Source organism: Protopterus annectens, chromosome 7.part0 (genome assembly GCF_019279795.1).
Source record: "Protopterus annectens isolate FY-2018-M chromosome 7.part0, PAN1.0, whole genome shotgun sequence".
Lineage (NCBI taxonomy): Eukaryota > Metazoa > Chordata > Ceratodontiformes > Protopteridae > Protopterus > Protopterus annectens.
In genome coordinates this window covers 1,802,646,028-1,802,672,475 of record NC_056739.1, presented here as the reverse complement: position 1 = coordinate 1,802,672,475, position 26,448 = coordinate 1,802,646,028, and positions in this window count along the sequence as shown.

The window sequence follows — 26,448 nt, the reverse complement described above, 5'->3', positions numbered from 1 at the left end:
GCAGGGAAATGCAGCTTCTCCCGCCTCTATGGATCTCTTTTCTGGTTCTATATTATCACTGTTAAATATCACATTTTGTATTCTTGCATACATATTATGGGATCTGACACTCTCTAATCTTGTTTTTGTGAATCTTTAGGCATATTCTCATTTTTGCACTTAAAAAAACACTTTGTTTAACATTACATACATTTGATGAAATCGGCGGTTGTATGACAGTTTCTAAGCCCAAAATAGTGTCTCCCTGCGGGCAGGAAAATGTAGCTTCTCCTGCCTCTATGGAGCTTTTTTCTCGTTCTTTATTTACAGTGTTATAAGCAACATTTTTAACATTTTCATTAACATTCTGTGATCGGAAGTCATTCAATCCTATTTTGACAACATTTAGGCTCATGCTTTCATTATTTGCAACTTTTATAGGATTTTTTTCATGAATACATTCAGGCCGCGTTTCCGCGGGACTTACATAACCTTTTAAGCCGGAATTGAGATGCCCTGGTCGTGTAAACTCACACAGTTCATCAGCCTGTTCGGCTCCATGCTGTATAACGCTCCTATCAGCTTCAGTAAACATAGAAACACGGGAATTCTCCTCAAAGTTTGGATTCTGTATTTTTAAAGCATTCTTCCTTTGGATTTCATTCTCCTCACCTGAAAAGAAAAAAAGAGAGTTAGTAGAAGCCGTCATACCCGACAGCTATTCAGTAAAGCCTTCCTGCTGCATGACTTCTCACACAGGCAGGTCGGCCATACTGAAACTGGCAGTTAAGCCAGAACCAGGATTGCCCTACCTTTTTGTATTGTGGATAATAATCTACACACCTGCAGAGTTTCAGCCTCCTAGCTTTTTCTCTCTTGTAGAAAAACAACTTTCCAGGGTTATTTTTTCTCTAGGCAGAAACATGCTTGAAATGCATAGGGAAAGCTAAAAACAATAAACGGTCATACTGAAACTGGGAGTTAAGCCAGAACCAGGATTGCCCTACCCCTTTGTAGGGTAGATAATATCCTACACACCTGCAGAGTTTCAGCCTCCTAGCTTTTTCCCTCTTGGAGAAAAACAACTTTCCAGGGTTATTTTTTCTCTATGCAGAAACATGCTTGAAATGCATAAGGAAAGCTAAAAACAATAAACGGTCATACTGAAACTGGCAGTTAAGCCAGAACCAGGATTGCCCTACCCCTTTGTAGGGTGGATAATACCCTACACACCTGCAGAGTTTCAGCCTCCTAGCTATTTCCCTCTTGGAGAAAAGCAACTTTCCAGGGTTATTTTTTCTCTATGCAGAAAATGCTTGAAATGCATAGGGAGTTAAATCCACGTTTATTAATATATACAATAAAACGAACATTAAATTACAGATAAATAAACATTACATGAGTTACATATAGTGGCACCACTGTGCCCCTGTCTATGTTACATTAAGGATATGAAAAGGAAAAAAACAGCTACATGTAAACAATTTATCTAACAATGAATTGGACATATCCATGTCGCGTCAACCAAAATTTTAACTTTTTAAACATAACTGAAAAGGGATACATATGAGAAGACCTATTCTCATAACATCTGACTGTCCAGAGAAGATAAAGACATGAAACTAAGAAAAAATCTAATGTCTGAACATTTTCATCCCAATAACGTCCATAATCTCCATATAAGATCTTACTCATGGAAAGCGGAAACAAAGTCTGAACCCTAAAAAACCGCCTTACCTGTGCCCAGAAGGTAACTGCTCTTGGACAATGCAAAAATACATGTGCAGAGTCTTCAGGAGCAGAACAACCCAGGCGGCGACAAATCCTATCCTCTACTGCCCGAAAAGGCAGGGAAGCACGTACTGGCAATTTGTTTAACGATGCCCTCCATAACAAATCACTCCACTGTGGAATATCCTTATATCTAACACGTCTTCGACGAAGACCATGCAATTGCATTGGAGTATACCCTGAGAAACCATCTATCCAAACAAAATTATTCATTGTAATAGAATACCAAACCATCCGGGGTGAGGCAATAGAAAGAGTAGGGATCTGATACTTCATCACAACCATTTTAATATCCTGTAATTCTTGGGAATCCAGACCTCTGGATCGTTTTCCATGCAAAAGCTTGTCCCAAAAGGGGAAATTAGCTGTATACGTCAAAGCTCCAACCAAGGAAGTATCCTTATTCTTTAAGTGAGCCCACAAGAAATGCAGAAACTGAATCTGGAGAAATAGGATCGGATGATGTAAAGCCAATCCCCCTTTAGTTATAGGAGAATACACCACCCCTCTCCTGACTGGATTCAATTGAGAAGCCCAAAAGAAGTTAAAACATTGCCTCAACACTAACGCCATCCAGGCCATGGGAAAGAAATACACCGTGAATACATATTGGAGCTTTGGAATAAAAAAGTTATTTAGCATAAAAACCCTCTTGGCATACGTCATGGGAAAGGTCGCCCAAAACCTCATTCGGGCCAAAGCCAACTGCACCAACTGAAAACATTTATCTCTCACAAACGGTATAGATCCAAAAGGAACTCCCAAAACAGTGACTCCTTCTGTACTGAAAGGAATCTGTTGGGTAGAGAGTAAAGAAATAGGAGAAGCCGTAAAACCAGCCGATTTTGTCAAATTAAGAGATAGACCCACTGAAGAAAACAATGGTAACAACGTGGAATAGAATTGTGCATTAAATACCTCACTGTCTTCCGCTAAATAAGTGATATCATCAGCATATGAAAAGAGTCGCGGGGTCAAAATTCCCAAACACTTATATGAATGGGGAGGTAAACATAGTGTCTTCCTAAATTGCAAAAACACTGCACTCACCACCAATGCGAGTAAAAAAGCGCTAAGCGGACATCCTTGTCTAATTCCACAACGCAACCGTACCTCCTTACCAACCCAACCATTAATCACCGGCGTAACGACAGAATAAGCATGTAAAGTACGAAGACAATTACAAAAACTTTCACCAAAACCATACGCAGCAATAATCGCATTTAATGCAGAATGAGATACGTTGTCGAAAGCCTTTGCAATATCAGCGGTAACCAACAAAGAAGGAGGGTGAACAGCCACAGAGGAAACTATTTGTTTGACTGTATGCAAAATCTCTGACATTGATCGTCCTGGAACGCCATACACACCAGATTCCAATATTCGAGGTAATATCGTCCTTAACCGCAATTGTAATACCTTTGTGAATATTTTATAGTCAGTATTACAAAGCGCTATAGGATGCCAATTAGACAAGGAGGCACGATCCCCCTTTTTCCAAATAAAATGAATCGCAGTTGACAATGGCACACCATCCACAAATCCATTCGTCAACCAATCATTAAACAATGTTACCAAACATTTGAGGCAATCTGGGGGCAACAGGGAATAAAAAGCATATGGGATACCATCTGGTCCCGGAGCTGTATCTTTTTTAGCTAGCTGTTGTAAAGCCTCCTGTACCTCATCCAACTGAATCACCCCCTCCATTTTCGCTTTCAAAGCTGCTGGCATCGGGAACGTTCCCCAATTTTGTAGAAAAGGACCCTTATCAATATATTGTTCCTGCAAATATTTATTAGCTATACCTAACATACCCCTCTGATTGTTACACAACCGACCCTGGGAATCTCTCAAGCAGCGCATTAAACTGATCTTGTTCCCCAGCTTTCTACTCAAAAAGGGAAGACAATGGACCGCTTTTCCTTGAGTCGATCTAGCTAATCTTTGCAATTGAGAATGAACCCTAGACAACGCCAAGGTATACAGTTCCTTTAAATACAACAAAACATCAGAGACATTTGAACTAGACACAGCCACATAATTGTCATATACATCATTGGTCCGTTGTTTCAGACATGTATGATATCTATGAGACATCCATTTATATCGATCTATCACCTTGGTTTTCATGTCCACCCACCAGTCTTGCGTGGTAGAATAAAAGGAGCGCAATGTACAATGATCCTGCCACAATTCATCCAATACGCACTTCCATATGTCCAATTTCAGCAAGGCTGGAGCCATGCGAAAATGCCCACGTCCTGCAGATACTCTCAAAGTACTTCCAAAGGTATAAGTTAGTGCTGTATGATCTGTAAAACACATCAATGCGGAAGTCATGGATTTACAAGTTAAAGACGGAGAGTACCAACAAAAATCTATGGAAGTGCGGTGATCTCCCCGATGGTAAGTGTACGCTGGAGACGGGGCCAGCTTTAACGAGGCATCTGCCATTAACTTCCAACACACCCGAACATCTCGCTCCTGACTCTTCGGGCCTGTCAGCAAATGGGAGTTAAAGTCTCCCACCACTATAACTGGAAAAGAGGTCATGACAAACGGTGAAAGCATGCGAAACATACGACATCTGTCCTCAATGTCCAATAAGCCATAAATAACTATCACCCTAAAAAACTGCTGTTGTACTTTAACGTCTATAAGTAATAAACGGCCTGGTATAATGTGGGCAACATCCCGTATTTGTACTTCCGAAGAGTCGTATAATATCAAAATACCTGAGTGTACATCCAGTCCTTTGGACCAAACATGGTGTTTCCCCCAAACAGTAGAAATTTGTAATACTTGATCATCTGTCAATAATCCAGTATCTAGCAGACACAGCATGGAAAAATTTAAAGTCATAATCCAATTTAAAACCAAGGCTCGTTTTCGCAAAGAACATACGGAATTGACATTGCAAGACGTCAACAAAAAATCAGCCATGATCATTAGTATGTGCTGCTTTCCCCACCTTCTTTTTGCCTATGAAGCTAGCTTTACGGGAAGGCTTTGACCTACCTGAACGAGGTTTCTTTTTTCCGACCACCTTCCATGATGGCCCGTCTTTGACCTTCATGTTGTCAGCATCATCCGATCCATCTTCTATATTGTCAGATACCGTCAAAAGATCCACCTCTGCATCATCAGGAAGAGGAGTAGCTTGTGACTGAGCATCCTGTGAAAAGGATTCACTGTCCTGCGAATTTTCCTCGTGAGAACCATCAGAGAATAGTAGTGGAGAGTCCTCCTGTGGTGAAGGGGCTAATACCTCCTCCCTCGGGGGCATCGTCTTCGGGACCGATGAAGGTATGGGTTGTACTGCCGTGGAAACATCCTTCTGTGTAATTGGTGGAAAGTCCGCTGATGCAGTCTCTGCTACCTCTGTGGGAGCACAAGCTTCAAATGACTGTGAGTCCTGTGCTATAGCCGACATTGTACTGCGCTCCTCTGGAACCACTGGAGACATAAACGCATCACAAGCTGACGTAGCATGTCGACCAGAGCACAACATGCAAAAGATCTTGCAGTCCCGGGCGAAATGATCTCTTTGTCCACATCTAGAACACTTTTTTGCGGGACAGTCGGACACCACATGCGTGAAGTCACCACAGAAATAGCAAGTACGGGGCTGTCCTGCATAGCGTAGGACACCCCGATGCCCCATCACAAAACAAACACCCGGGATGTGGGTGGGTCCGGTATCTGTCAGCTTAAAATCAACAGTCGCCGTCCATCCGCAGTCCCACGCTCCACCGGCAGCTTCATCACAAGACTTCTCCAAGGACAACACAGTATCGACATGTCTCAATAGATACTGTTTAATTTGCTCAGGATCCAATTGTATCGTTCGGAAGTGTATTGACACCTTCCTCCTAAATTGCACATTGACTTTGAGCAATCGATACTTCGCCACAGATGGAATGTCCCCCTTCGCCAAAAAGGTGGCCTGAAAACGAAGCGCCATTACCTGTGTTTCGAAAAATATTTCACCCACCGACTCCCGACCCCAGTGTAACAGTGCACAGATGGTGGGAAGTGGGAATCCCAACGGCTTTAGTAGATCATGCCAGATGTCCGCCCTACTTGTGGGCGCTCCCGAAGCCGTTTGTACCTTTACAGAAGGCTTGTGGACGATACGAAATCGTTGCGGTGGAATGGCATCCTGTATCGTCGCGGCCGTAGCCCTTGCATATGAGAGGCCCACTCCTTCCTGTCCTTCAATTTCTTCCCTAGGAGAAGGAGCCTCTTCATCCTGTATGTCCGAATGCGGTCCCGAAAAACGACGTTGTTTTGTTGATCTTGCCCTTGTAACATCTGGCATGTATTCACCATCCCCTCCTCTCTTTAATGAAACATCACGGCCCCCATCGACGTGGATGGAAGAGGAGGTACCTGTATCTCTCATCTCTGTCATGCACAAAGGTGAAGCAGTCACCGAGGAGCGTTCTCTTACTGTTCTTTGCCCCCGAGCCATAATAGGCGGTATGACAGACAACCTCTGCTGATTGTCTTGCCTAGAGTATACCTCACTTCGTCCCTGATGTAAGTGTTCAGCAGCCAAAGCATCATGAGTACCATCATTGGTGCTCCAGTCGGAATAAGCGACCTGCACCATCCTCCTTTCAGTAGAATCCCCTCCTGAAAAAACATCCTGCGTCCCTTCTGCCACTCCATCTGGTATTACTTTAGAAAAATTAGCAGGTCCACCTACTGGCTTGTTTTGTCCCCTCTGCGCATTTGTGCATGTATATCCCGTTACAGGATCAGAAGGCTCCGTATATGCATCAGAGGAAATGGCAAGGCAGTCTCCCTGTGCCGCACCTTCCACCTGCCTTAACTGTCCCTTGTCCTGCTGCCTTATGGATTCTGTAGTGGTATTTAAGCTTGCCGTGCCCATCCCTTTCAAACGCCCTTCCTTTATGGCTAAATCAGCGGAAGAATGGGAGGAAGCTGTTGATAAGTGTAGATCCAACCCTTCAATGCTGGATAATTGTGAAGAACGGCGACCGGAACCCAGTGCTTCACCTGTAACATCATCGGAAAGTGAAAAGGAAGATAATGGAGTTTTACTCATCTGGCCGTCATCCGTGTCTCTTCTGCTATCTGCCCGACTCACTCTCAAAGGTGTTGAACCTGCTGCATGCCGTTGATTTTGGCGCAATGCACCTTGTCCCATTGTATCCCCTTTCCGTTGTTCAGCAAGACATGAAGAATTGTCATGTAGCTCCCGTGGGGTCGCTAGTTGCAAGGAGGTGTCCGAAGTTAAATTTTTACTTTCCCGACCTTCCTTATGTGAAATATTGCCTGTATTAGCTTGAATCAGTAGAGTTTCTCGTTGTATTTGTTGTAAATACATTGCAGAGTGACTCGCAACAGTTTTGGCAGTAGCGATGTTAGGGGATTTCCCGGACATCGCAAAATTCAGTTGAGAGCCGTTAGTAGGCTGGTTGGAAGCACCAGAAGCCCGATGTGAAAGCCCTGAGAAGGGCTGTTGTAAATCTAGCTCGATGGGACTCGCTAGTTCCATCTCCTCGGCCCAACTTAACAAAGAAGTGGTTGGGAGCTGTCGTTCTTGCCGAGATTGGTCTGAAACTTCTTGTAGATAGGCACCATCGTCTTGGACATTCATTTCCATTAGTTCTGAAGTGGAAATGGAGCTGAATCCCTGGGAATCGTCATCAGTAGCAGCTGCAGAGGCAGCATGATCGCTTTTTCCACCCTCCATCATAGGGAAAGCTAAAAACAATAAACGGTCATACTGAAACTGGCAGTTAAGCCAGAACCAGGATTGCTCTACCCTTTTGTAGGGTGGATAATACGCTACACACCTGCAGAGTTTCAGCCTACTAGCTTTTTCCCTCTTGGAGAAAAACAACTTTCCAGGGTTATTTTTTCTCTATGCAGAAACATGCTTGAAATGCAAAAAGAAAGCTAAAAACAATAAACGGTCATACTGAAATTGGCAGTTAAGCCAGAACTAGGATTGCCCTACCCCTTGTTAGGGTGGTTAGTACCCTACAAACCTGCATAGTTTCAGCCTCCTAGCTTTTTCCGTCTTAGAGAAAAACAACTTTCCAGGGTTATTTTTTCTCTATGCAGAAACATGCTTGAAATGCTTAGGGAAAGCTAAAAACAATAAACGGTCATACTGAAACTGGCAGTTAAGCCAGAACGAGGATTGCCCTGCCCCTTTGTAGGGTGGATAATACCCTACACACCTGCAGAGTTTCAACCTCCTACCTTTTTCCCTCTTGGAGAAAAACAACTTTCCAGGGGTATTTTTTCTCTATGCAGAAATATGCTTGAAATGCAAAAAGAAAGCTAAAAACAATAAACGGTCATAATGAAACTGGCAGTTAAGCCAGAACCAGGAATGTCCTACCCCTTTGTAGGGTGGATAATACTCTACACACCTGCAGAGTTTCAGCCTCCTAGCTTTTTCTCTCTTGGAGAAAAACAACTTTCCATGGTTATTTTTTCTCTATGCCGAAACATGCTTGAAATGCATAAGGAAAGCTAAAATCAATAAACGGTCATACTGAACTGGCAGTTAAGCCAGAACCAAGATTGCCCTACCCCTTTGTAGGGTGGATAATACCCTACACACCTGCAGAGTTTCAGCCTCCTAGCTTTTTCTCTTTGAGAAAAACAACTTTCCAGGGGTATGTTTTCTCTATGCAGAAACATGCTTGAAATGCATAGGGAAAGCTAAAAACAATAAACGGTCATACTGAAACTGGCAGTTAAGCCAGAACCAGGATTGCCCTACCCCTTTGTAGGGTGGATAATACCCTACACACTTGCAGAGTTTCAGCCTCCTAGCTCTTTCCCTCTTGGCGAAAAACAACTTTCCAGGGGTATTTTTCTCTATACAGAAATATGCTTGAAATGCAAAAAGAAAGCTAAAAACAATAAACGGTCATACTGAAATTGGCAGTTAAGCCAGAACTAGGATTGCCCTACCCCTTGTTAGGGTGGTTAGTACCCTACAAACCTGCATAGTTTCAGCCTCCTAGCTTTTTCCGTCTTGGAGAAAAACAACTTTCCAGGGTTATTTTTTCTCTATGCAGAAACATGCTTGAAATGCAAAAAGAAAGCTAAAAACAATAAACGGTCATACTGAAACTGGCAGTTAAGCCAGAACCAGGATTGCTCTACCCTTTTGTAGGGTGGATAATACGCTACACACCTGCAGAGTTTCAGCCTACTAGCTTTTTCCCTCTTGGAGAAAAACAACTTTCCAGTGTTATTTTTTCTCTATGCAGAAACATGCTTGAAATGCAAAAAGAAAGCTAAAAACAATAAACGGTCATACTGAAATTGGCAGTTAAGCCAGAACTAGGATTGCCCTACCCCTTGTTAGGGTGGTTAGTACCCTACAAACCTGCATAGTTTCAGCCTCCTAGCTTTTTCCGTCTTGGAGAAAAACAACTTTCCAGGGTTATTTTTTCTCTATGCAGAAACATGCTTGAAATGCTTAGGGAAAGCTAAAAACAATAAACGGTCATACTGAAACTGGCAGTTAAGCCAGAAAGAGGATTGCCCTGTCCCTTTGTAGGGTGGATAATACCCTACACACCTGCAGAGTTTCAACCTCCTACCTTTTTCCCTCTTGGAGAAAAACAACTTTCCAGGGGTATTTTTTTCTCTATGCAGAAATATGCTTGAAATGCAAAAAGAAAGCTAAAAAAATTAAACGGTCATAATGAAACTGGCAGTTAAGCCAGAACCAGGATTGTCCTACCCCTTTGTAGGGTGGATAATACTCTACACACCTGCAGAGTTTCAGCCTCCTAGCTTTTTCTCTCTTGGAGAAACACAACTTTCCAGGGTTATTTTTTCTCTATGCCGAAACATGCTTGAAATGCATAGGGAAAGCTAAAATCAATAAACGGTCATACTGAACTGGCAGTTAAGCCAGAACCAGGATTGCCCTACCCCTTTGTAGGGTGGATCATACCCTACACACCTGCAGAGTTTCAGCCTCCTAGCTTTTTCCCTCTTGGAGAAAAACAACTTTCCAGGGTTATTTTTTCTCTATGCATAAACATGCTTGAAATGCATAGGGAAAGCTAAAAACAATAAACGGTCATACTGAAACTGGCAGTTAAGCCAGAACCAGGATTGCCCTACCCCTTTGTAGGGTGGATAATACCCTACACACTTGCAGAGTTTCAGCCTCCTAGCTTTTTCCCTCTTGGAGAAAAACAACTTTCCAGGGGTACTTTTCTCTATACAGAAATATGCTTGAAATGCAAAAAGAAAGCTAAAAACAATAAACGGTCATACTAAAACTGGCAGTTAAGCCAGAACCAGGATTGGCCTACCCCTTGTTAGGGTGGACAATACCCTACACACCTGCATAGTTTCAGCATCCTAGCTTTTTCCCTCTTGGAGAAAAACAACTTTCCAGGGTTATTTTTTCTCTATAGAGAAACATGCTTGAAATGCATAGGGAAAGCTAAAAACAATAAACGGTCATACTGAAACTGGCAGTTAAGCCATAACCAGGATTGCCCCACCCCTTTGTAGGGTGGATCATACCCTACACACCTGCAGAGTTTCAGCCTCCTAGCTTTTTCCCTCTTGGAGAAAAACAACTTTCCAGGGTTATTTTTTCTCTATGCAGAAACATGCTTGAAATGCATAAGGAAAGCTAAAAACAATAAACGGTCATACTGAAACTGGCAGTTAAGCCAGAACCAGGATTGCCCTACCCCTTTGTAGGGTGGATAATACCCTACACACCTGCAGAGTTTCAGCCTCCTAGCTTTTTCCGTCTTGGAGAAAAACAACTTTCCAGGGTTATTTTTTCTCTATGCAGAAACATGCTTGAAATGCTTAGGGAAAGCTAAAAACAATAAACGGTCATACTGAAACTGGCAGTTAAGCCAGAACGAGGATTGCCCTGCCCCTTTGTAGGGTGGATAATACCCTACACACCTGCAGAGTTTCAACCTCCTACCTTTTTTCCTCTTGGAGAAAAACAACTTTCCAGGGGTATTTTTTCTCTATGCAGAAATATGCTTGAAATGCAAAAAGAAAGCTAAAAACAATAAACGGTCATAATGAAACTGGCAGTTAAGCCAGAACCAGGATTGTCCTACCCCTTTGTAGGGTGGATAATACTCTACACACCTGCAGAGTTTCAGCCTCCTAGCTTTTTCTCTCTTGGAGAAAAACAACTTTCCATGGTTATTTTTTCTCTATGCCGAAACATGCTTGAAATGCATAGGGATTTAAATCCACTTTTATTGAAACAAACAGTGTCAACAACAAAACTAAAAACACTTCATAAAAGCATTACAAACCACCAACGGTGGAATTATGGCAAAGAGAAACTCAAAACACAGTCAACACACAATGCAATGCAGGTAATACAGGTAAAAAGAAATCAAAAAACTGGTTAATTCACCAATGTGTCATCAAAACCATGTTTTGACAACCAATACTGTACCTTCTTTAGCATTACAAACAAAGGATAAATGGTGGAATGCTTATTTTCGTGACACCTAGCCACCCATAAAACATATAGGCAAGAAAGCAAGAAAAAGTCAGCTCTTTGCACAACAGCATCCCAACAACACCCAAAATCCCCATACAAAATCTTATCCAACGTAATGGGGTATAAAGAAGGAACATCATATAGCAAACGTATTTGCGCCCAAAATAAAACTGCCCTAGGACAATGCAAAAAAACATGAGAAGCATCTTCAGGGACAGTACAGCCTGGCCTACGGCAATTCATGTCTAACCCATCCCGAAAGGGAATAGCCGCACGCAGCGGCAACTTGTCCAATGAAGCCCTCCACACCAAATCAGCCCACTGGGTGATGTGTTTGTAAAGCACATAACGGCGTTTTATTCCATACAATTGAAATCTGGAATATCCACGAAGCCCATCCACCCAAATGTAAGTAGACATCACGGTGGAGTACCAAACAGTGCGAGGAGACAATACTGACAACATGAATATACGATACCGCATGACCACCACCTGAACATCCTGCAATTCCTGTGAAATACCTCCCCTCGTCCTCTTCCCCTGCAGAACCTTGTCCCAAAAAAGAAAATCAGCAGCATAGGTTAATGCACCCACCAGAGAATCAGCCCTATTATACAAATGTGTCCACATATAGTGTAAAAACTGAACCTGCAAAAACACAATGGGATGATGTAACCCCAAACCACCTTTCTGAGCAGGAGAATACACTACCCCTCGTGGAATAGGATTCAAATTGGAACTCCAAAGAAAAGTAAAACAACTCCTCAAAACTAACGAAACCCAGGAAAGTGGAAAAAAATAAACCATGAACACATATTGTAACTTTGGCAGTAAAAAAGTATTCAACAAATAAACCCTTTTCCTATAAGTCAATGGGAAGGTCGCCCAAAACTTCAGCCGGGCCAAAGCCGTACAAAGTAAAGCGTAGCATTTGTCAGTGACATATTGGATAGTGCCAAAAGGAACTCCTAAAACAACTACCCCAGTAAACACAAAAGGGAGGCCCGCATGGAAATCAGGTTCAGAAGGGAGCTGAGTATATCCAATAGATTTGGATAAATTAATAGTAAGACCTACCCTGAGAAAAAGGGGAAGCAAAACAGAAAGAAACTGGCTCCGGAAAATGGTAACATCCTCTGCAATATACACAATATCGTCTGCATAAGAGAAAATGCGCGGGAGAAGAACCCCCATGCAATTGAAGGAGTGCGGGGCCAGAGCCAAACATGCCCTGAACTGCCTCAAAACCCCATTCACCACCAAAACCAACAAAAAAGCACTCAATGGACAGCCTTGACGGATCCCTGATCTCATAGGGACCGGGTCCCCTACCCAACCATTAACCACCGGTACCACTGTGGAAAAGGAATGTAAGGAATGAATACAAGTACGGAAACGTACCCCAAAACCATACAAAGTCAACAACTCTTCCAGAGTGGCATGTGAAACATTATCAAAGGCCTTAGCTATGTCAGCCGAGATCAAAAGGGCAGAAGGATGATCCTGCACATAAGAAACCAGGTGTTTAACAGTATGCAACACATCAGGCATGGACCTAGTAGGTATGCCATAAACTCCCACTTCAACAATCAGTGGCAATACCTTCTTCAGGCGTATCTGCAACACCTTCATAAAAAGCTTATAATCCGTGTTACATAACGCAATTGGCCGCCAATTAGCAAGAGAGGCCCGATCACCTTTCTTCCATATAAAATGAATTGCAGAAGATAATGCCTTGCCATCCCGAAAACCCACAGTCAACCAGTCATTAAAAAGCCTAGTCAATACATTAAGACAAACCTCTGGCAAAGAGGAATAGAAGTCATAAGGAATACCATCAGGACCCGGGGCAGTACGCCTGCAACTCAGTTTCTTCAAAGCCTCCTGAACCTCCCACACCTGAATATCCGCCTCCAAATGCGCCTTCAATGATGGAGCCATAGGTGACATCCGCCACTGCAATTTGTCACCGCCCTTGCTAGCAAACTGCAATAACAAATAGGCCTGGACAACATTTAACAAGCCAGCCTTAGTGTTGTGCAGAAAACCAGTGGAATCCTTCAAACATCGAATAGGAGCATATTTCTTAACCTTCGGCAACCGTAGATAGGGAAGGCAATGATCTGCATTCCCAGTCAATGAACCAGCAAGCCGACACAGATTCCCTGACACCCGTGAGAGGGATAAATGATACAATAGCTGTAAATGTGCCAGCGCCTGAGAGATGTCTGATCCAGACGTAGCAACATATGAAACATAAGCATCAGCTGCCCGTTTCTTAACACCCGCATGGTAGCGACGTGTCAACCATTTATAACGATCTGCAAGCTTCACCTTAAAATCCCCCCACCATTCCTGTACAGAAGGGTACAACACCAGCAATGTACAATGGTCTTGCCAAAGTTCGTCCAACACACATTTCCACAAATCTAACTTCAACAAATCCGGAGCCAATCTATAAAATCCCCGCCCTGGTGGGTCTTTAATGGAATGACCAAAATGATAAAAAAGGGCCACATGATCCGAAAAACTGACCAAGGCATCATTCGTGGACTTGCAAAGCAACCTCGGGGAGTACCAACAAAAATCAATAGTGGAAGTAAGAGTACCCCTATGATACGTGAATGAAGGTGACGGTGCCAGCCTCAATGAGGCAGCAGACATCACCTGATGGCAAATGCGCACATCCCTCCTGACACTAGCACGACCTTCCAGCAAGTGAGAATTAAAATCCCCAACAATTACAAGTGGAAATGATGACAAAAGAAAAGGAGAAAGCATCCGAAACATTCTACTCCTTTCGGTGATATCAGGAAAGGCATATAAAAACACTACCCTAAGAAACTGTTGCTGAATTTGCACATCCAACATCAACACACGACCAGGGATGATATGAACAGTGTCCCTAATATGTATCTCCTGTGGATCATACAAAATCAAAATTCCTGAATGCACATCCAAACCCTGGGACCAAACAAAATTCTGTCCCCACAAGTTAGAAACCTGTACAAGATGGGCAGAAGACAAGACCCCAGTGTCTAACAAACACAAAAGAGAAAATTGTAAGGTCAAAACCCAGTCCAGCACCAGTAACCTTTTTCTCAATGAAACAATAGAATTGACATTACAGCATACAAGAGAAAAATCAACCATTATCGTCTATATTGTCCCCTTTCCCTGTCGCCTGAGTCGTAGAACGAGTCTGCCGCGTAGTCCTCTCACGCCGCAGACGTTCTTTCTTTACAACCTTTTGCCAGGAAGGACCACCATCAATCGCATCATCAGGGTCATCGGAGCCATCCGCACCTTCCCTCGGAAGAGGAATCAGGACAGCCTCCGCCTCTGCTGGACAAGGAGTAGGCTGTGAAGAAACACCAACTGGAGAATCATCCCCATCAGTAAGATCTACAACCACCGATTGAACCACTGAAGATACCGCTGGCTGCAGCAGTGGTACATCAGGCAAAGGACTTGCTACACGTGGCACCGAGGGCACCTCTACAGCCGCATCTGCTGACTGTACCATAGGGGGTGCCACCTCAACTACCGCAGGCTGAGCTACAACCACAGGATCCGGAACAGACACAACATCGTCCGAAGGGGGGTCCTCCCCTACATCACCTGGAGACACCATAGCATCACATTGTGCCCAATGGTGGAAGCCAGAACACAAGGAACAGACAGTGCGACATTCCTTCGCAAAATGATCACGACTTCCACACTTCGAGCATCTCCTCTCCGGACACTCCGAAACCACATGTTCAAATGCCCCACAAAAATAGCAAGTCCTGGGCTGCCCTGCATAACGGAGTACACCCCTTTGTCCAGTAACAAAACACACCCCTGGGATGTGCCTCGGACCTGAGTCCGTCAAATGAAAATCAACAAGGGCTGTCCAGCCACAATCCCACATTGCCTCATCGAGAGATTTGTCTAAAGAGACAACCTTATCCACATACTTCCTCAAATGAGCAACGACATCACCTGGATCAGCAAAAACCGTACGAAAATGGATGGATACCCTCCGCCGGAATTGTACATTGGCCCGCAACAGACGATATTTCGCTACTGATGGCACATCCCCCTTAGCCAGAAAGGACGTTTGGAACTTAAGGGCCATGATCTGTGTCTCAAAGAAAATATCAGCAAAAGGCTCTTTGCCCCAATGGGACACTCCACAAACACTCGAAAGAGGTATACCCAGTGGTAGCAAAAGATCACGCCATACGTCCTTCCTACTAGTCGGTGTTCCTGACACTGTCTGTACCTTTATGGAAGGTTTATGGACCAAACGATATCTGCCTGGAGGAGATGGCTCTGGCAAAGTTGCCGCCGTGGCCCCAGCATAAGTGCGATGCGTCTCATTCACCACACCTGCAATGTCCGACACCGTAGAATCACCCTGCACAGGAGGACCAGTCTGTAATAAGGAAGTTTTGAGCTGCTTCGGTAAACGCCCAGGTTTCACATCTGGCAAATGTTGCCCTTCTCCTCCTCTCTTCAGCGAAAAGTCCCTATTACCAACAGCAGAAGAACCATCACAAGAGCTGCAATCCATCTGCTCACCCATCCCACGCTGCAGCTTCCTATCTTTAAAACTGCAGACTTTTTCTTCTCCTGTAGAATAGACTGTACCATCCCCAGACTTAGCAGGAAATGTCCGAGACTCAGCTTGACCCACTGAAACATTATGTTGCACAGAGTCTGCATTCGTACTCCAAACAGGATAAGAAGTTTCCCTTTGCGATGGCAACTGTTGCAAAGAAACACCAGAAACTTCCCTATGCCCAGCCTCTGAGCCAGGCCGCTGGCCACCAGCAAGCGAGACACCTTTACTGTCAGTCAGAACCCTTCCTGCAGCTTTGCAATCGTCACTAGATGGAGCAAGACTCAAAGAGTTATCCTTAGAAACAGAAACTTGCTCAGCCTTCCCTGGCATTACAGAAATTGAAGTCTGTTTATTAACAATTTTCCCTCCAGCAACATCACTCTGTAGTCCACCAACATCAGCCAAATGCCCCGATGAAACAGAGCCCAACAATCCCGAGCCAGTCGGTTCAACATGCAAAGGCTGCCCCGTCTGTCCTGCAGCAGCCTGTGAACTCCCATCACAAAGCAAACCCTCCTGTGCTCCCCGAGAAGCACTCACAGCAGAATCATTCAACAGTTGCTTCACATGTACAAAAGAAGCTTTACCTTCCGCCGACTTTTGCAGTAAAGGCCCAGGTTTAGAAAGCTTAACGCTTTCCTGCAGTTGAAGTTGGTCAGACGTAGCCCTGTTAGATTCGAAAACAATGTCCCGACATGAAACTGCACTGCTTTTGTTAATTTGCACCCGATGCACAGATTCCTGAGCAGAACATTTCAAAACAGTCAAATCTGCAACTTTTTTACGTTCCTCAGACACCCGACGGTGTAAAACAGCAGGAGATTCCCCCTGCAGTTCAATGCGCTCCAGCTGAACAACAGCACACTGCAAGGCACTTTTTCCCCCACCCTGGAAGGGCCCTGATAAGGGCTGCTGAAAATCTAGATCGCTGGTCTTGGCCTGCTCAACTTCCTCGGCCCAGGAAAGTAAAGAAGAGATCTGTAAATCTCTGCTTTGCTGTTTAAGCACTAATTCACCAGATAAATCTGTTCCCACATCCTTCATCTCGATATCCATAAGTTCCTGAGTAGAAATAGGGGTAAATACATTAGAAATATCCATATCGTCAGCTGCAGATGCAGCAGAATCGCATTTCCCTTCCTGCTCCATAGGGAAAGCTAAAAACAATAAACGGTCATACTGAAACTGGCAGTTAAGCCAGAACCAAGATTGCCCTACCCCTTTGTAGGGTGGATAATACCCTACACACCTGCAGAGTTTCAGCCTCCTAGCTTTTTCTCTCTTTGAGAAAAACAACTTTCCAGGGGTATGTTTTCTCTATGCAGAAACATGCTTGAAATGCATAGGGAAAGCTAAAAACAATAAACGGTCATACTGAAACTGGCAGTTAAGCCAGAACCAGGATTGCCCTACCCCTTTGTAGGGTGGATAATACCCTACACACTTGCAGAGTTTCAGCCTCCTAGCTCTTTCCCTCTTGGCGAAAAACAACTTTCCAGGGGTATTTTTCTCTATGCAGAAACATGCTTGAAATGCAAAAAGAAAGCTAAAAACAATAAACGGTCATACTGAAATTGGCAGTTAAGCCAGAACTAGGATTGCCCTACCCCTTGTTAGGGTGGTTAGTACCCTACAAACCTGCATAGTTTCAGCCTCCTAGCTTTTTCCGTCTTGGAGAAAAACAACTTTCCAGGGTTATTTTTTCTCTATGCAGAAACATGCTTGAAATGCTTAGGGAAAGCTAAAAACAATAAACGGTCATACTGAAACTGGCAGTTAAGCCAGAACGAGGATTGCCCTGTCCCTTTGTAGGGTGGATAATACCCTACACACCTGCAGAGTTTCAACCTCCTACCTTTTTCCCTCTTGGAGAAAAACAACTTTCCAGGGGTATTTTTTCTCTATGCAGAAATATGCTTGAAATGCAAAAGAAAGCTAAAAACAATAAACGGTCATAATGAAACTGGCAGTTAAGCCAGAACCAGGATTGTCCTACCCCTTTGTAGGGTGGATAATACTCTACACACCTGCAGAGTTTCAGCCTCCTAGCTTTTTCTCTCTTGGAGAAACACAACTTTCCAGGGTTATTTTTTCTCTATGCCGAAACATGCTTGAAATGCATAGGGAAAGCTAAAATCAATAAACGGTCATACTGAACTGGCAGTTAAGCCAGAACCAGGATTGCCCTACCCCTTTGTAGGGTGGATCATACCCTACACACCTGCAGAGTTTCAGCCTCCTAGCTTTTTCCCTCTTGGAGAAAAACAACTTTCCAGGGTTATTTTTTCTCTATGCATAAACATGCTTGAAATGCATAGGGAAAGCTAAAAACAATAAACGGTCATACTGAAACTGGCAGTTAAGCCAGAACCAGGATTGCCCTACCCCTTTGTAGGGTGGATAATACCCTACACACTTGCAGAGTTTCAGCCTCCTAGCTTTTTCCCTCTTGGAAAAACAACTTTCCAGGGGTATTTTTCTCTATACAGAAATATGCTTGAAATGCAAAAAGAAAGCTAAAAACAATAAACGGTCATACTAAAACTGGCAGTTAAGCCAGAACCAGGATTGGCCTACCCCTTGTTAGGGTGGACAATACCCTACACACCTGCATAGTTTCAGCATCCTAGCTTTTTCCCTCTTGGAGAAAAACAACTTTCCAGGGTTATTTTTTCTCTATACAGAAACATGCTTGAAATGCATAGGGAAAGCTAAAAACAATAAACGGTCATACTGAAACTGGCAGTTAAGCCAGAACCAGGATTGCCATACCCATTTGTAGGGTGGATAATACCCTACACACCTGCAGAGTTTCAGCCTCCTAGATTTTTCCCTCTTGGATAAAAACAACTTTCCAGGGGTATTTTTTCTCTATACAGAAATATGCTTGAAATGCAAAAAGAAAGCTAAAAACAATAAGCGGTCATACTGAAACTGGCAGTTAAGCCAGAACCAGGATTGCCCTACCCCTTTGTAGGGTGGATAATACCCTACACACCTGCAGAGTTTTAGCCTCCTACATTTTCTCTCTTGGAAAAAAACAACCTTCCAGGGTTATTTTTTCACTATGCAGAAACATGCTTGAAATGCATAGAGAAAGCTAAAAACAACAAACGGTCATACTGAAACTGGCAGTGAAGCCAGAACCAGGATTGCCCTACCCCTTTGTAGGGTGGATAATACCCTACACACCTGTAGAGTTTCAGCCTCCTAGCTTTTTCCCTCTTGGAGAAAACAACTTTCCAGGGGTATTTTTTCTCTATGCAGAAATATGCTTGAAATGCAAAAAGAAAGCTAAAAACAATAAACGGTCATACTGAAACTGGCAGTTAAGCCAGAACCAGGATTGCCCTACCCCTTGTTAGGGTGGATAATACCCTACACACCTGCAGAGTTTCAGCCTCCTAGCTTTTTCCCTCTTGGAGAAAAACAACTTTCCAGAGTTATTCCTTCTTTATGCAGAAACATGCTTGAAATGCATAGGGAAAGCTACAAACAATAAACGGTCATACTGAAACTGGCAGTTAAGCCAGAACCAGGATTGCTCTACCCCTTTGTAGGGTGGATAATACCCTACACACCTGCAGAGTTTCAGCCTCCTAGCTTTTTCCCTGTTGGAGAAAAACAACTTTCCAGGGTTATTTTTTCTCTATGCAGAAACATGCTTGAAATGCAAAAAGAAAGCTAAAAACAATAAACGGTCATACTGAAACTGGCAGTTAAGCCAGAACCAGGGTTGCCCTACCCCTTGTTAGGGTGGATAGTACCCTACAAACCTGCATAGTTTCAGCCTCCTAGCTTTTTCCCTCTTGGAGAAACAACTTTCCAGGGTTAATTTTTCTATGCAGAAACATGCTTGAAATGCAAAAAGAAAGCTAAAAACAATAAACGGTCATACTGAAACTGGCAGTTAAGCCAGAACCAGGATTGCCCTACCCCTTGTTAGGGTGGACAATACCCTACACACCTGCATAGTTTCAGCCTCCTAGCTTTTTCCCTCTTGGAGAAAAACAACTTTCCAGGGTTATTTTTTCTCTATGCAGAAACATGCTTGAAATGACTAGGGAAAGCTAAAAACAATAAACAGTCATACTGAAACTGGCAGTTAAGCCAGAACCAGGATTGCCCTACCCCTTTGTTGGGTGGATAGTACCTTACACACCTGCAGAGTTTCAGCCTCTTATTGTTTTTAGATTTCTTTTTGCAATTCAAGCATGTTTCTGCATAGAGAAAAAATACCTGTGGAAAGTTTTTCTCGAAGAGGGAAAAAGCTAAAAGGCTGAAACTCTGCAGGTGTGTAGGGTATTATCCACCCTACAAAGGGATAGGGCAATCCTGATTCTGGCTTAACTGCCAGTTTCAGTATGACCATTTATTGATTTTAGCTTTCCATTTGCATTTCAAGCATGTTTCTGCATAGAGAAAAAACTAACCATGGAAAGTTGTTTTTCTCCAAGAGGAAAAGCTAGGAGGCTGAAACTCTGCAGGAGTGTAGGGTATTATCCACCCTACAAAGGGGCATGGCAATCCTGGTTCTGGCTTAACTGTCAGTTTCAGTATTACCGTTTATTGTTTTTAGCTTTCTTTTTGCATTTCAAGCATATTTCTGCATAGAGAAAAAATACCCTGGAAAGTTGTTTCTCTCCAAGAGGGAAAAAGCTAGGAGGCTGAAACTCTTCAGGTGTGTAGGGTATTATCCACCCTACAAAGGGGTAGGGCAATCCTGGTTCTGGCTTAACTGCCAGTTTCAGTATGACCGTTTATTGTTTTTAGCTTTCCCTATGCATTTCAAGCATGTTTCTGCATAGTGAAAAAATAACCCTGGAAAGTTGTTTTTTCCAAGAGAAAAAGCTAGGAGGCTGAAACTCTGCAGGTGTGTAGATTATTATCCACCCTACAAAGGGTAGGGCAATCCTGGTTCTGGCTTAACTGCCAGTTTCAGTATGGCCGACCTGCCTGTGTGAGAAGTCATGCAGCTGGAAGGCTTTACTGAATAGCTGTCGGGTATGACGGCTTCTACTAACTCTCTTTTTTTCTTTTCAGGTGAGGAGAATGAAATCCAAAGGAAGAATGCTTTAAAATACAGAATCCAAACTTTGAGGAGAATTCCTGTGTTTCTATGTTTACTGAAGCTGATAGGAGCGTTATACAGCATGGAGCCGAACAGGCTGATGAACCGTGTGAGTTTACATGACCAGGGCATCTCAATTCCGTCTTAAAAGGTACTGTAAGTCCCGCGGAAACGCGGCCTGAATGTATTCATGAAAAAAATCCTATAAAAGTTGCAAATAATGAAAGCATGAGCCTAAATGTTGTCAAAATAGGATTGAATGACTTCCGATCACAGAATGTTAATGAAAATGTTAAAAATGTTGCTTATAACACTGTAAATAAAGAACGAGAAAAAAGCTCCATAGAGGCAGGAGAAGCTACATTTTCCTGCCCGCAGGGAGACACTATTTTGGGCTTAGAAACTGTCATACAACCGCCGATTTCATCAAATGTATGTAATGTTAAACAAAGTGTTTTTTTAAGTGCAAATAATGAGAATATGCCTAAAGATTCACAAAAAACAAGATTAGAGAGTGTCAGATCCCATAATATGTATGCAAGAATAAAAAATGTGATATTCAACAGTGATAATATAGAACCAGAAAAGAGATCCATAGAGGCAGGAGAAGCTGCATTTCCCTGCCCACCGGGAGGCACTATTTCTGTCTTGCAAACTGTCATACAACCGCGGCAGACATCCAATGCATGTAGTGTTGAACAAAGTGTTTTGTTTGGTGCAAAAAATGAAAATATGCTAACAGAACTACAAAATACAAGTTTAGAAGGTGCCAGATCATACAATATGCATGCAAAAATACAAAATGTGATATTTAATAATAAAAATGCAGAACCTGAAAAAAGAACCATAGAGGCAGGAGAAGCTGCTTTTTCCTGCCCACAGGGAGACACTATTTTCGGCTTGCAAACTGCCATACAACCGCGGCTGTTCACTAGGTTCTTTTGTATTCCAGGAACAAAATAAATCTATTTTACTTACAGAAAATGTTACAGGAGAATTACAAAAGGCAAGAAATGATGGCACAGGCAAATCTTTTCAGAGTAAAGATGATGGACATACAAATAAAACTAAGTATAAATAATACTAATTTTCCTGCAATATTGGAAAATATAATAACAATGGCTAAACATGTAAGCATGACAGAAGCATTTAAACATTTAAACTGTTGCAAACTGTAGCTGCAATGGCAGAAAGCCCTCCAGGTTTTTTTAATGTTTTCTTAGATGTTATAATGAAAAGGGAACAAGATGAATTAAGAAAAACTCAAAATGTAAATATGTCACAAGGTAACGTTGAAATGACTTTTTCCATAAATGAAGAAACGAATAGAAATGATGGGAATATAAATACAAATGTAATTAATGAAGTAAGTGAAGAAAGCATGCAGTGTCAAAATTCTGAAATGTCTGTATGGAACAGAATACTAGAAGCAGCAAGACAGTCAGATTTCAAAACTGCATTTTATTTATTTGATAATGCACCAACAAATGAGTTACAACCATTAGGTTTTTCAGTAACCTTATGAACCTAGTGATGCAAGAAAACAATTCTTTGTCATTAGAAGAAAAACAACAGGTAATTAAAGAAAGAATATATTCCCATCATTTCTATTCATTTCTTCATTTATGGAAAAAGTCATTTCAACGTTACCTTGTGACATATTTACATTTGGAGTTTTTCTTAATTCATCTTGTTCTCTTTTCATTATAACATCTAAGAAAACATTAAAAAAACCTGGAGGGCTTTCTGCCATTGCAGCTACAGTTTGCAACAGTTTAAATGCTTCTGTCATGCTTACATGTTTAGCCATTGCAATTATATTTTCCCATATTGCAGGAAAATTAGTATTGTTTATACTTAGTTTTATTTGTATGTCCATCTTCTTTATTCTGAAAAGATTTACCTGTGCCATCATTTATTGCCTTTTGTAATTCTCCTGTAACATTTTCTGTAAGTAAAATAGCTTTATTTTGTTCCTGGAATACAAAAGAACCATTAGTGAACAGCCGCGGTTGTATGGAAGTTTGCAAGCCGAAAATAGTGTCTCCCTGTGGGCAGGAAAAAGCAGCTTCTCCTGCCTCTATGGTTCTTTTTTCAGGTTCTGCATTTTTATTATTAAATATCACATTTTGTATTTTTGCATGCATATTGTGTGATCTGGCACCTTCTAAACTTGTATTTTGTAGTTCTGTTAGCATATTTTCATTATTTGCACCAAACAAAACACTTTGTTCAACACTACATGCATTGGATGTCTGCCGCGGTTGTATGACAGTTTGCAAGCCAGAAAAAGTGCCTCCCGGTGGGCAGGGAAATGCAGCTTCTCCCGCCTCTATGGATCTCTTTTCTGGTTCTATATTATCACTGTTAAATATCACATTTTGTATTCTTGCATACATATTATGGGATCTGACACTCTCTAATCTTGTTTTTTGTGAATCTTTAGGCATATTCTCATTTTTTGCACTTAAAAAAACGCTTTGTTTAACATTACATACATTTGATGAAATCGGCGGTTGTATGACAGTTTCTAAGCCCAAAATAGTGTCTCCCTGCGGGCAGGAAAATGTAGCTTCTCCTGCCTCTATGGAGCTTTTTTCTCGTTCTTTATTTACAGTGTTATAAGCAACATTTTTAACATTTTCATTAACATTCTGTGATCGGATGTCATTCAATCCTATTTTGACAACATTTAGGCTCATGCTTTCATTATTTGCAACTTTTATAGGATTTTTTTCATGAATACATTCAGGCCGCGTTTCCGCGGGACTTACATAACCTTTTAAGCCGGAATTGAGATGCCCTGGTCGTGTAAACTCACACAGTTCATCAGCCTGTTCGGCTCCATGCTGTATAACGCCTATCAGCTTCAGTAAACATAGAAACACAGGAATTCTCCTCAAAGTTTGGATTCTGTATTTTTAAAGCATTCTTCCTTTGGATTTCATTCTCCTCACCTTCTTCTTCTTCTTCTTTCGGCTTTATCCCGGTTAGGGGTCGCCACAGCGGATCACCTGTCCGCACATTGAATGGCAGTGGAGTTTTACGGTGTCGAGTTGCCAGCCCGGCGCCCAACCTTCCACAGAAGGCACACTCACACGCACACCTAGGGCCAATTTAGAGTGTCCAATCCACCTACAGCATGTCTTTGGGATGTGGGAGGAAACCGGAGCACCCGGAGGAAACCCACGCGACCACAGGGAGGACATGCAGACTCCGCACAGAAGGCACCCCAGCCGAGGATCGAACCGGAGAACCTCTTGCTGTGAGGCGGCAATGCTAACCACTGCACCACCGTGGCCGCCCATTTCATTCTCCTCACCTGAAAAGAAAAAAAGAGAGTTAGTAGAAGCCGTCATACCCGACAGCTATTCAGTAAAGCCTTCCTGCTGCATGACTTCTCACACAGGCAGGTCGGCCATACTGAAACTGGCAGTTAAGCCAGAACCAGGATTGCCCTACCTTTTTGTATTGTGGATAATAATCTACACACCTGCAGAGTTTCAGCCTCCTAGCTTTTTCTCTCTTGTAGAAAAACAACTTTCCAGGGTTATTTTTTCTCTAGGCAGAAACATGCTTGAAATGCATAGGGAAAGCTAAAAACAATAAACGGTCATACTGAAACTGGGAGTTAAGCCAGAACCAGGATTGCCCTATCCCTTTGTAGGGTAGATAATATCCTACACACCTGCAGAGTTTCAGCCTCCTAGCTTTTTCCCTCTTGGAGAAAAACAACTTTCCAGGGTTATTTTTTCTCTATGCAGAAACATGCTTGAAATGCATAGGGAAAGCTAAAAACAATAAACGGTCATACTGAAACTGGCAGTTAAGCCAGAACCAGGATTGCCCTACCCCTTTGTAGGGTGGATAATACCCTACACACCTGCAGAGTTTCAGCCTCCTAGCTATTTCCCTCTTGGAGAAAAGCAACTTTCCAGGGTTATTTTTTCTCTATGCAGAAACATGCTTGAAATGCAAAAAGAAAGCTAAAAACAATAAACGGTCATACTGAAACTTGCAGTTAAGCCAGAACCAGGGTTGCCCTACCCCTTGTTAGGGTGGATAGTACCCTACAAACCTGCATAGTTTCAGCCTCCTAGCTTTTTCCCTCTTGGAGAAAAACAACTTTCCAGGGTTAATTTTTTCTATGCAGAAACATGCTTGAAATGCAAAAAGAAAGCTAAAAACAATAAACGGTCATACTGAAACTGGCAGTTAAGCCAGAACCAGGATTGCCCTACCCCTTTGTAGGGTGGACAATACCCTACACACCTGCATAGTTTCAGCCTCCTAGCTTTTTCCCTCTTGGAGAAAAACAACTTTCCAGGGTTATTTTTTCTCTATGCAGAAACATGCTTGAAATGACTAGGGAAAGCTAAAAACAATAAACAGTCATACTGAAACTGGCAGTTAAGCCAGAACCAGGATTGCCCTACCCTTTGTTGGGTGGATAGTACCTTACACACCTGCAGAGTTTCAGCCTCCTAGCTTTTTCCCTCTTGGAGAAAAACAACTTTCCAGGGTTATTTTTCTCTATGCAGAAACATGCTTGAAATGCATAGGGAAAGCTAAAAACAATAAACGGTCATACTGAAACTGGCAGTTAAGCCAGAACCAGGATTGCCCTACCCCTTTGTAGGGTGGATAATACCCTACACACCTGCAGAGTTTCAGCCTCCTAGCTTTTTCCCTCTTGGAGAAAAACAACTTTCCAGGGTTATTTTTTTCTATGCAGAAACATGCTTGAAATGCATAGGGAAAGCTAAAACAATAAACGGTCATACTGAAACTGGCAGTTAAGCCAGAACCAGGATTGCCCTACCCCTTTGTAGGGTGGATAATACCCTACACACCTGCAGAGTTTCAGCCTCCTAGCTTTTTCCCTCTTGGAGAAAAACAACTTTCCAGGGTTATTTTTCTCTATGCAGAAACATGCTTGAAATGCATAAGAAAGCTAAAACAATAAACGGTCATACTGAAACTGGCAGTTAAGCCAGAACCAGGATTGCCCTACCCCTTTGTAGGGTGGATAATACCCTACACACCTGCAGAGTTTCAGCCTCCTAGCTTTTTCCCTCTTGGAGAAAAACAACTTTCCAGGGTTATTTTTTCTCTATGCAGAAACATGCTTGAAATGCATAGGGAAAGCTAAAAACAATAAACGGTCATACTGAAACTGGCAGTTAAGCCAGAACCAGGATTGCCCTACCCCTTTGTAGGGTGGATAATACCCTACACACCTGCAGAGTTTCAGCCTCCTAGCTTTTTCCCTCTTAGATTTCTTTTGCAATTCAAGTACAGTTTCCTGCATAGAGAAAAAAATACCTGTGGAACGTTTTTTCTCGAAAGAGGGAAACAGCTAAAAGCGCTGAACTCTGCAGGTGTGTAGGGTATTATCCAACCCTACAAAGCGGATAGGGCAATCCTGGATTCTGGCAACCCTGCCCCCCAAATTTCAATTTTTTTAAAAAATTTTTGTTTTTTTTTTTA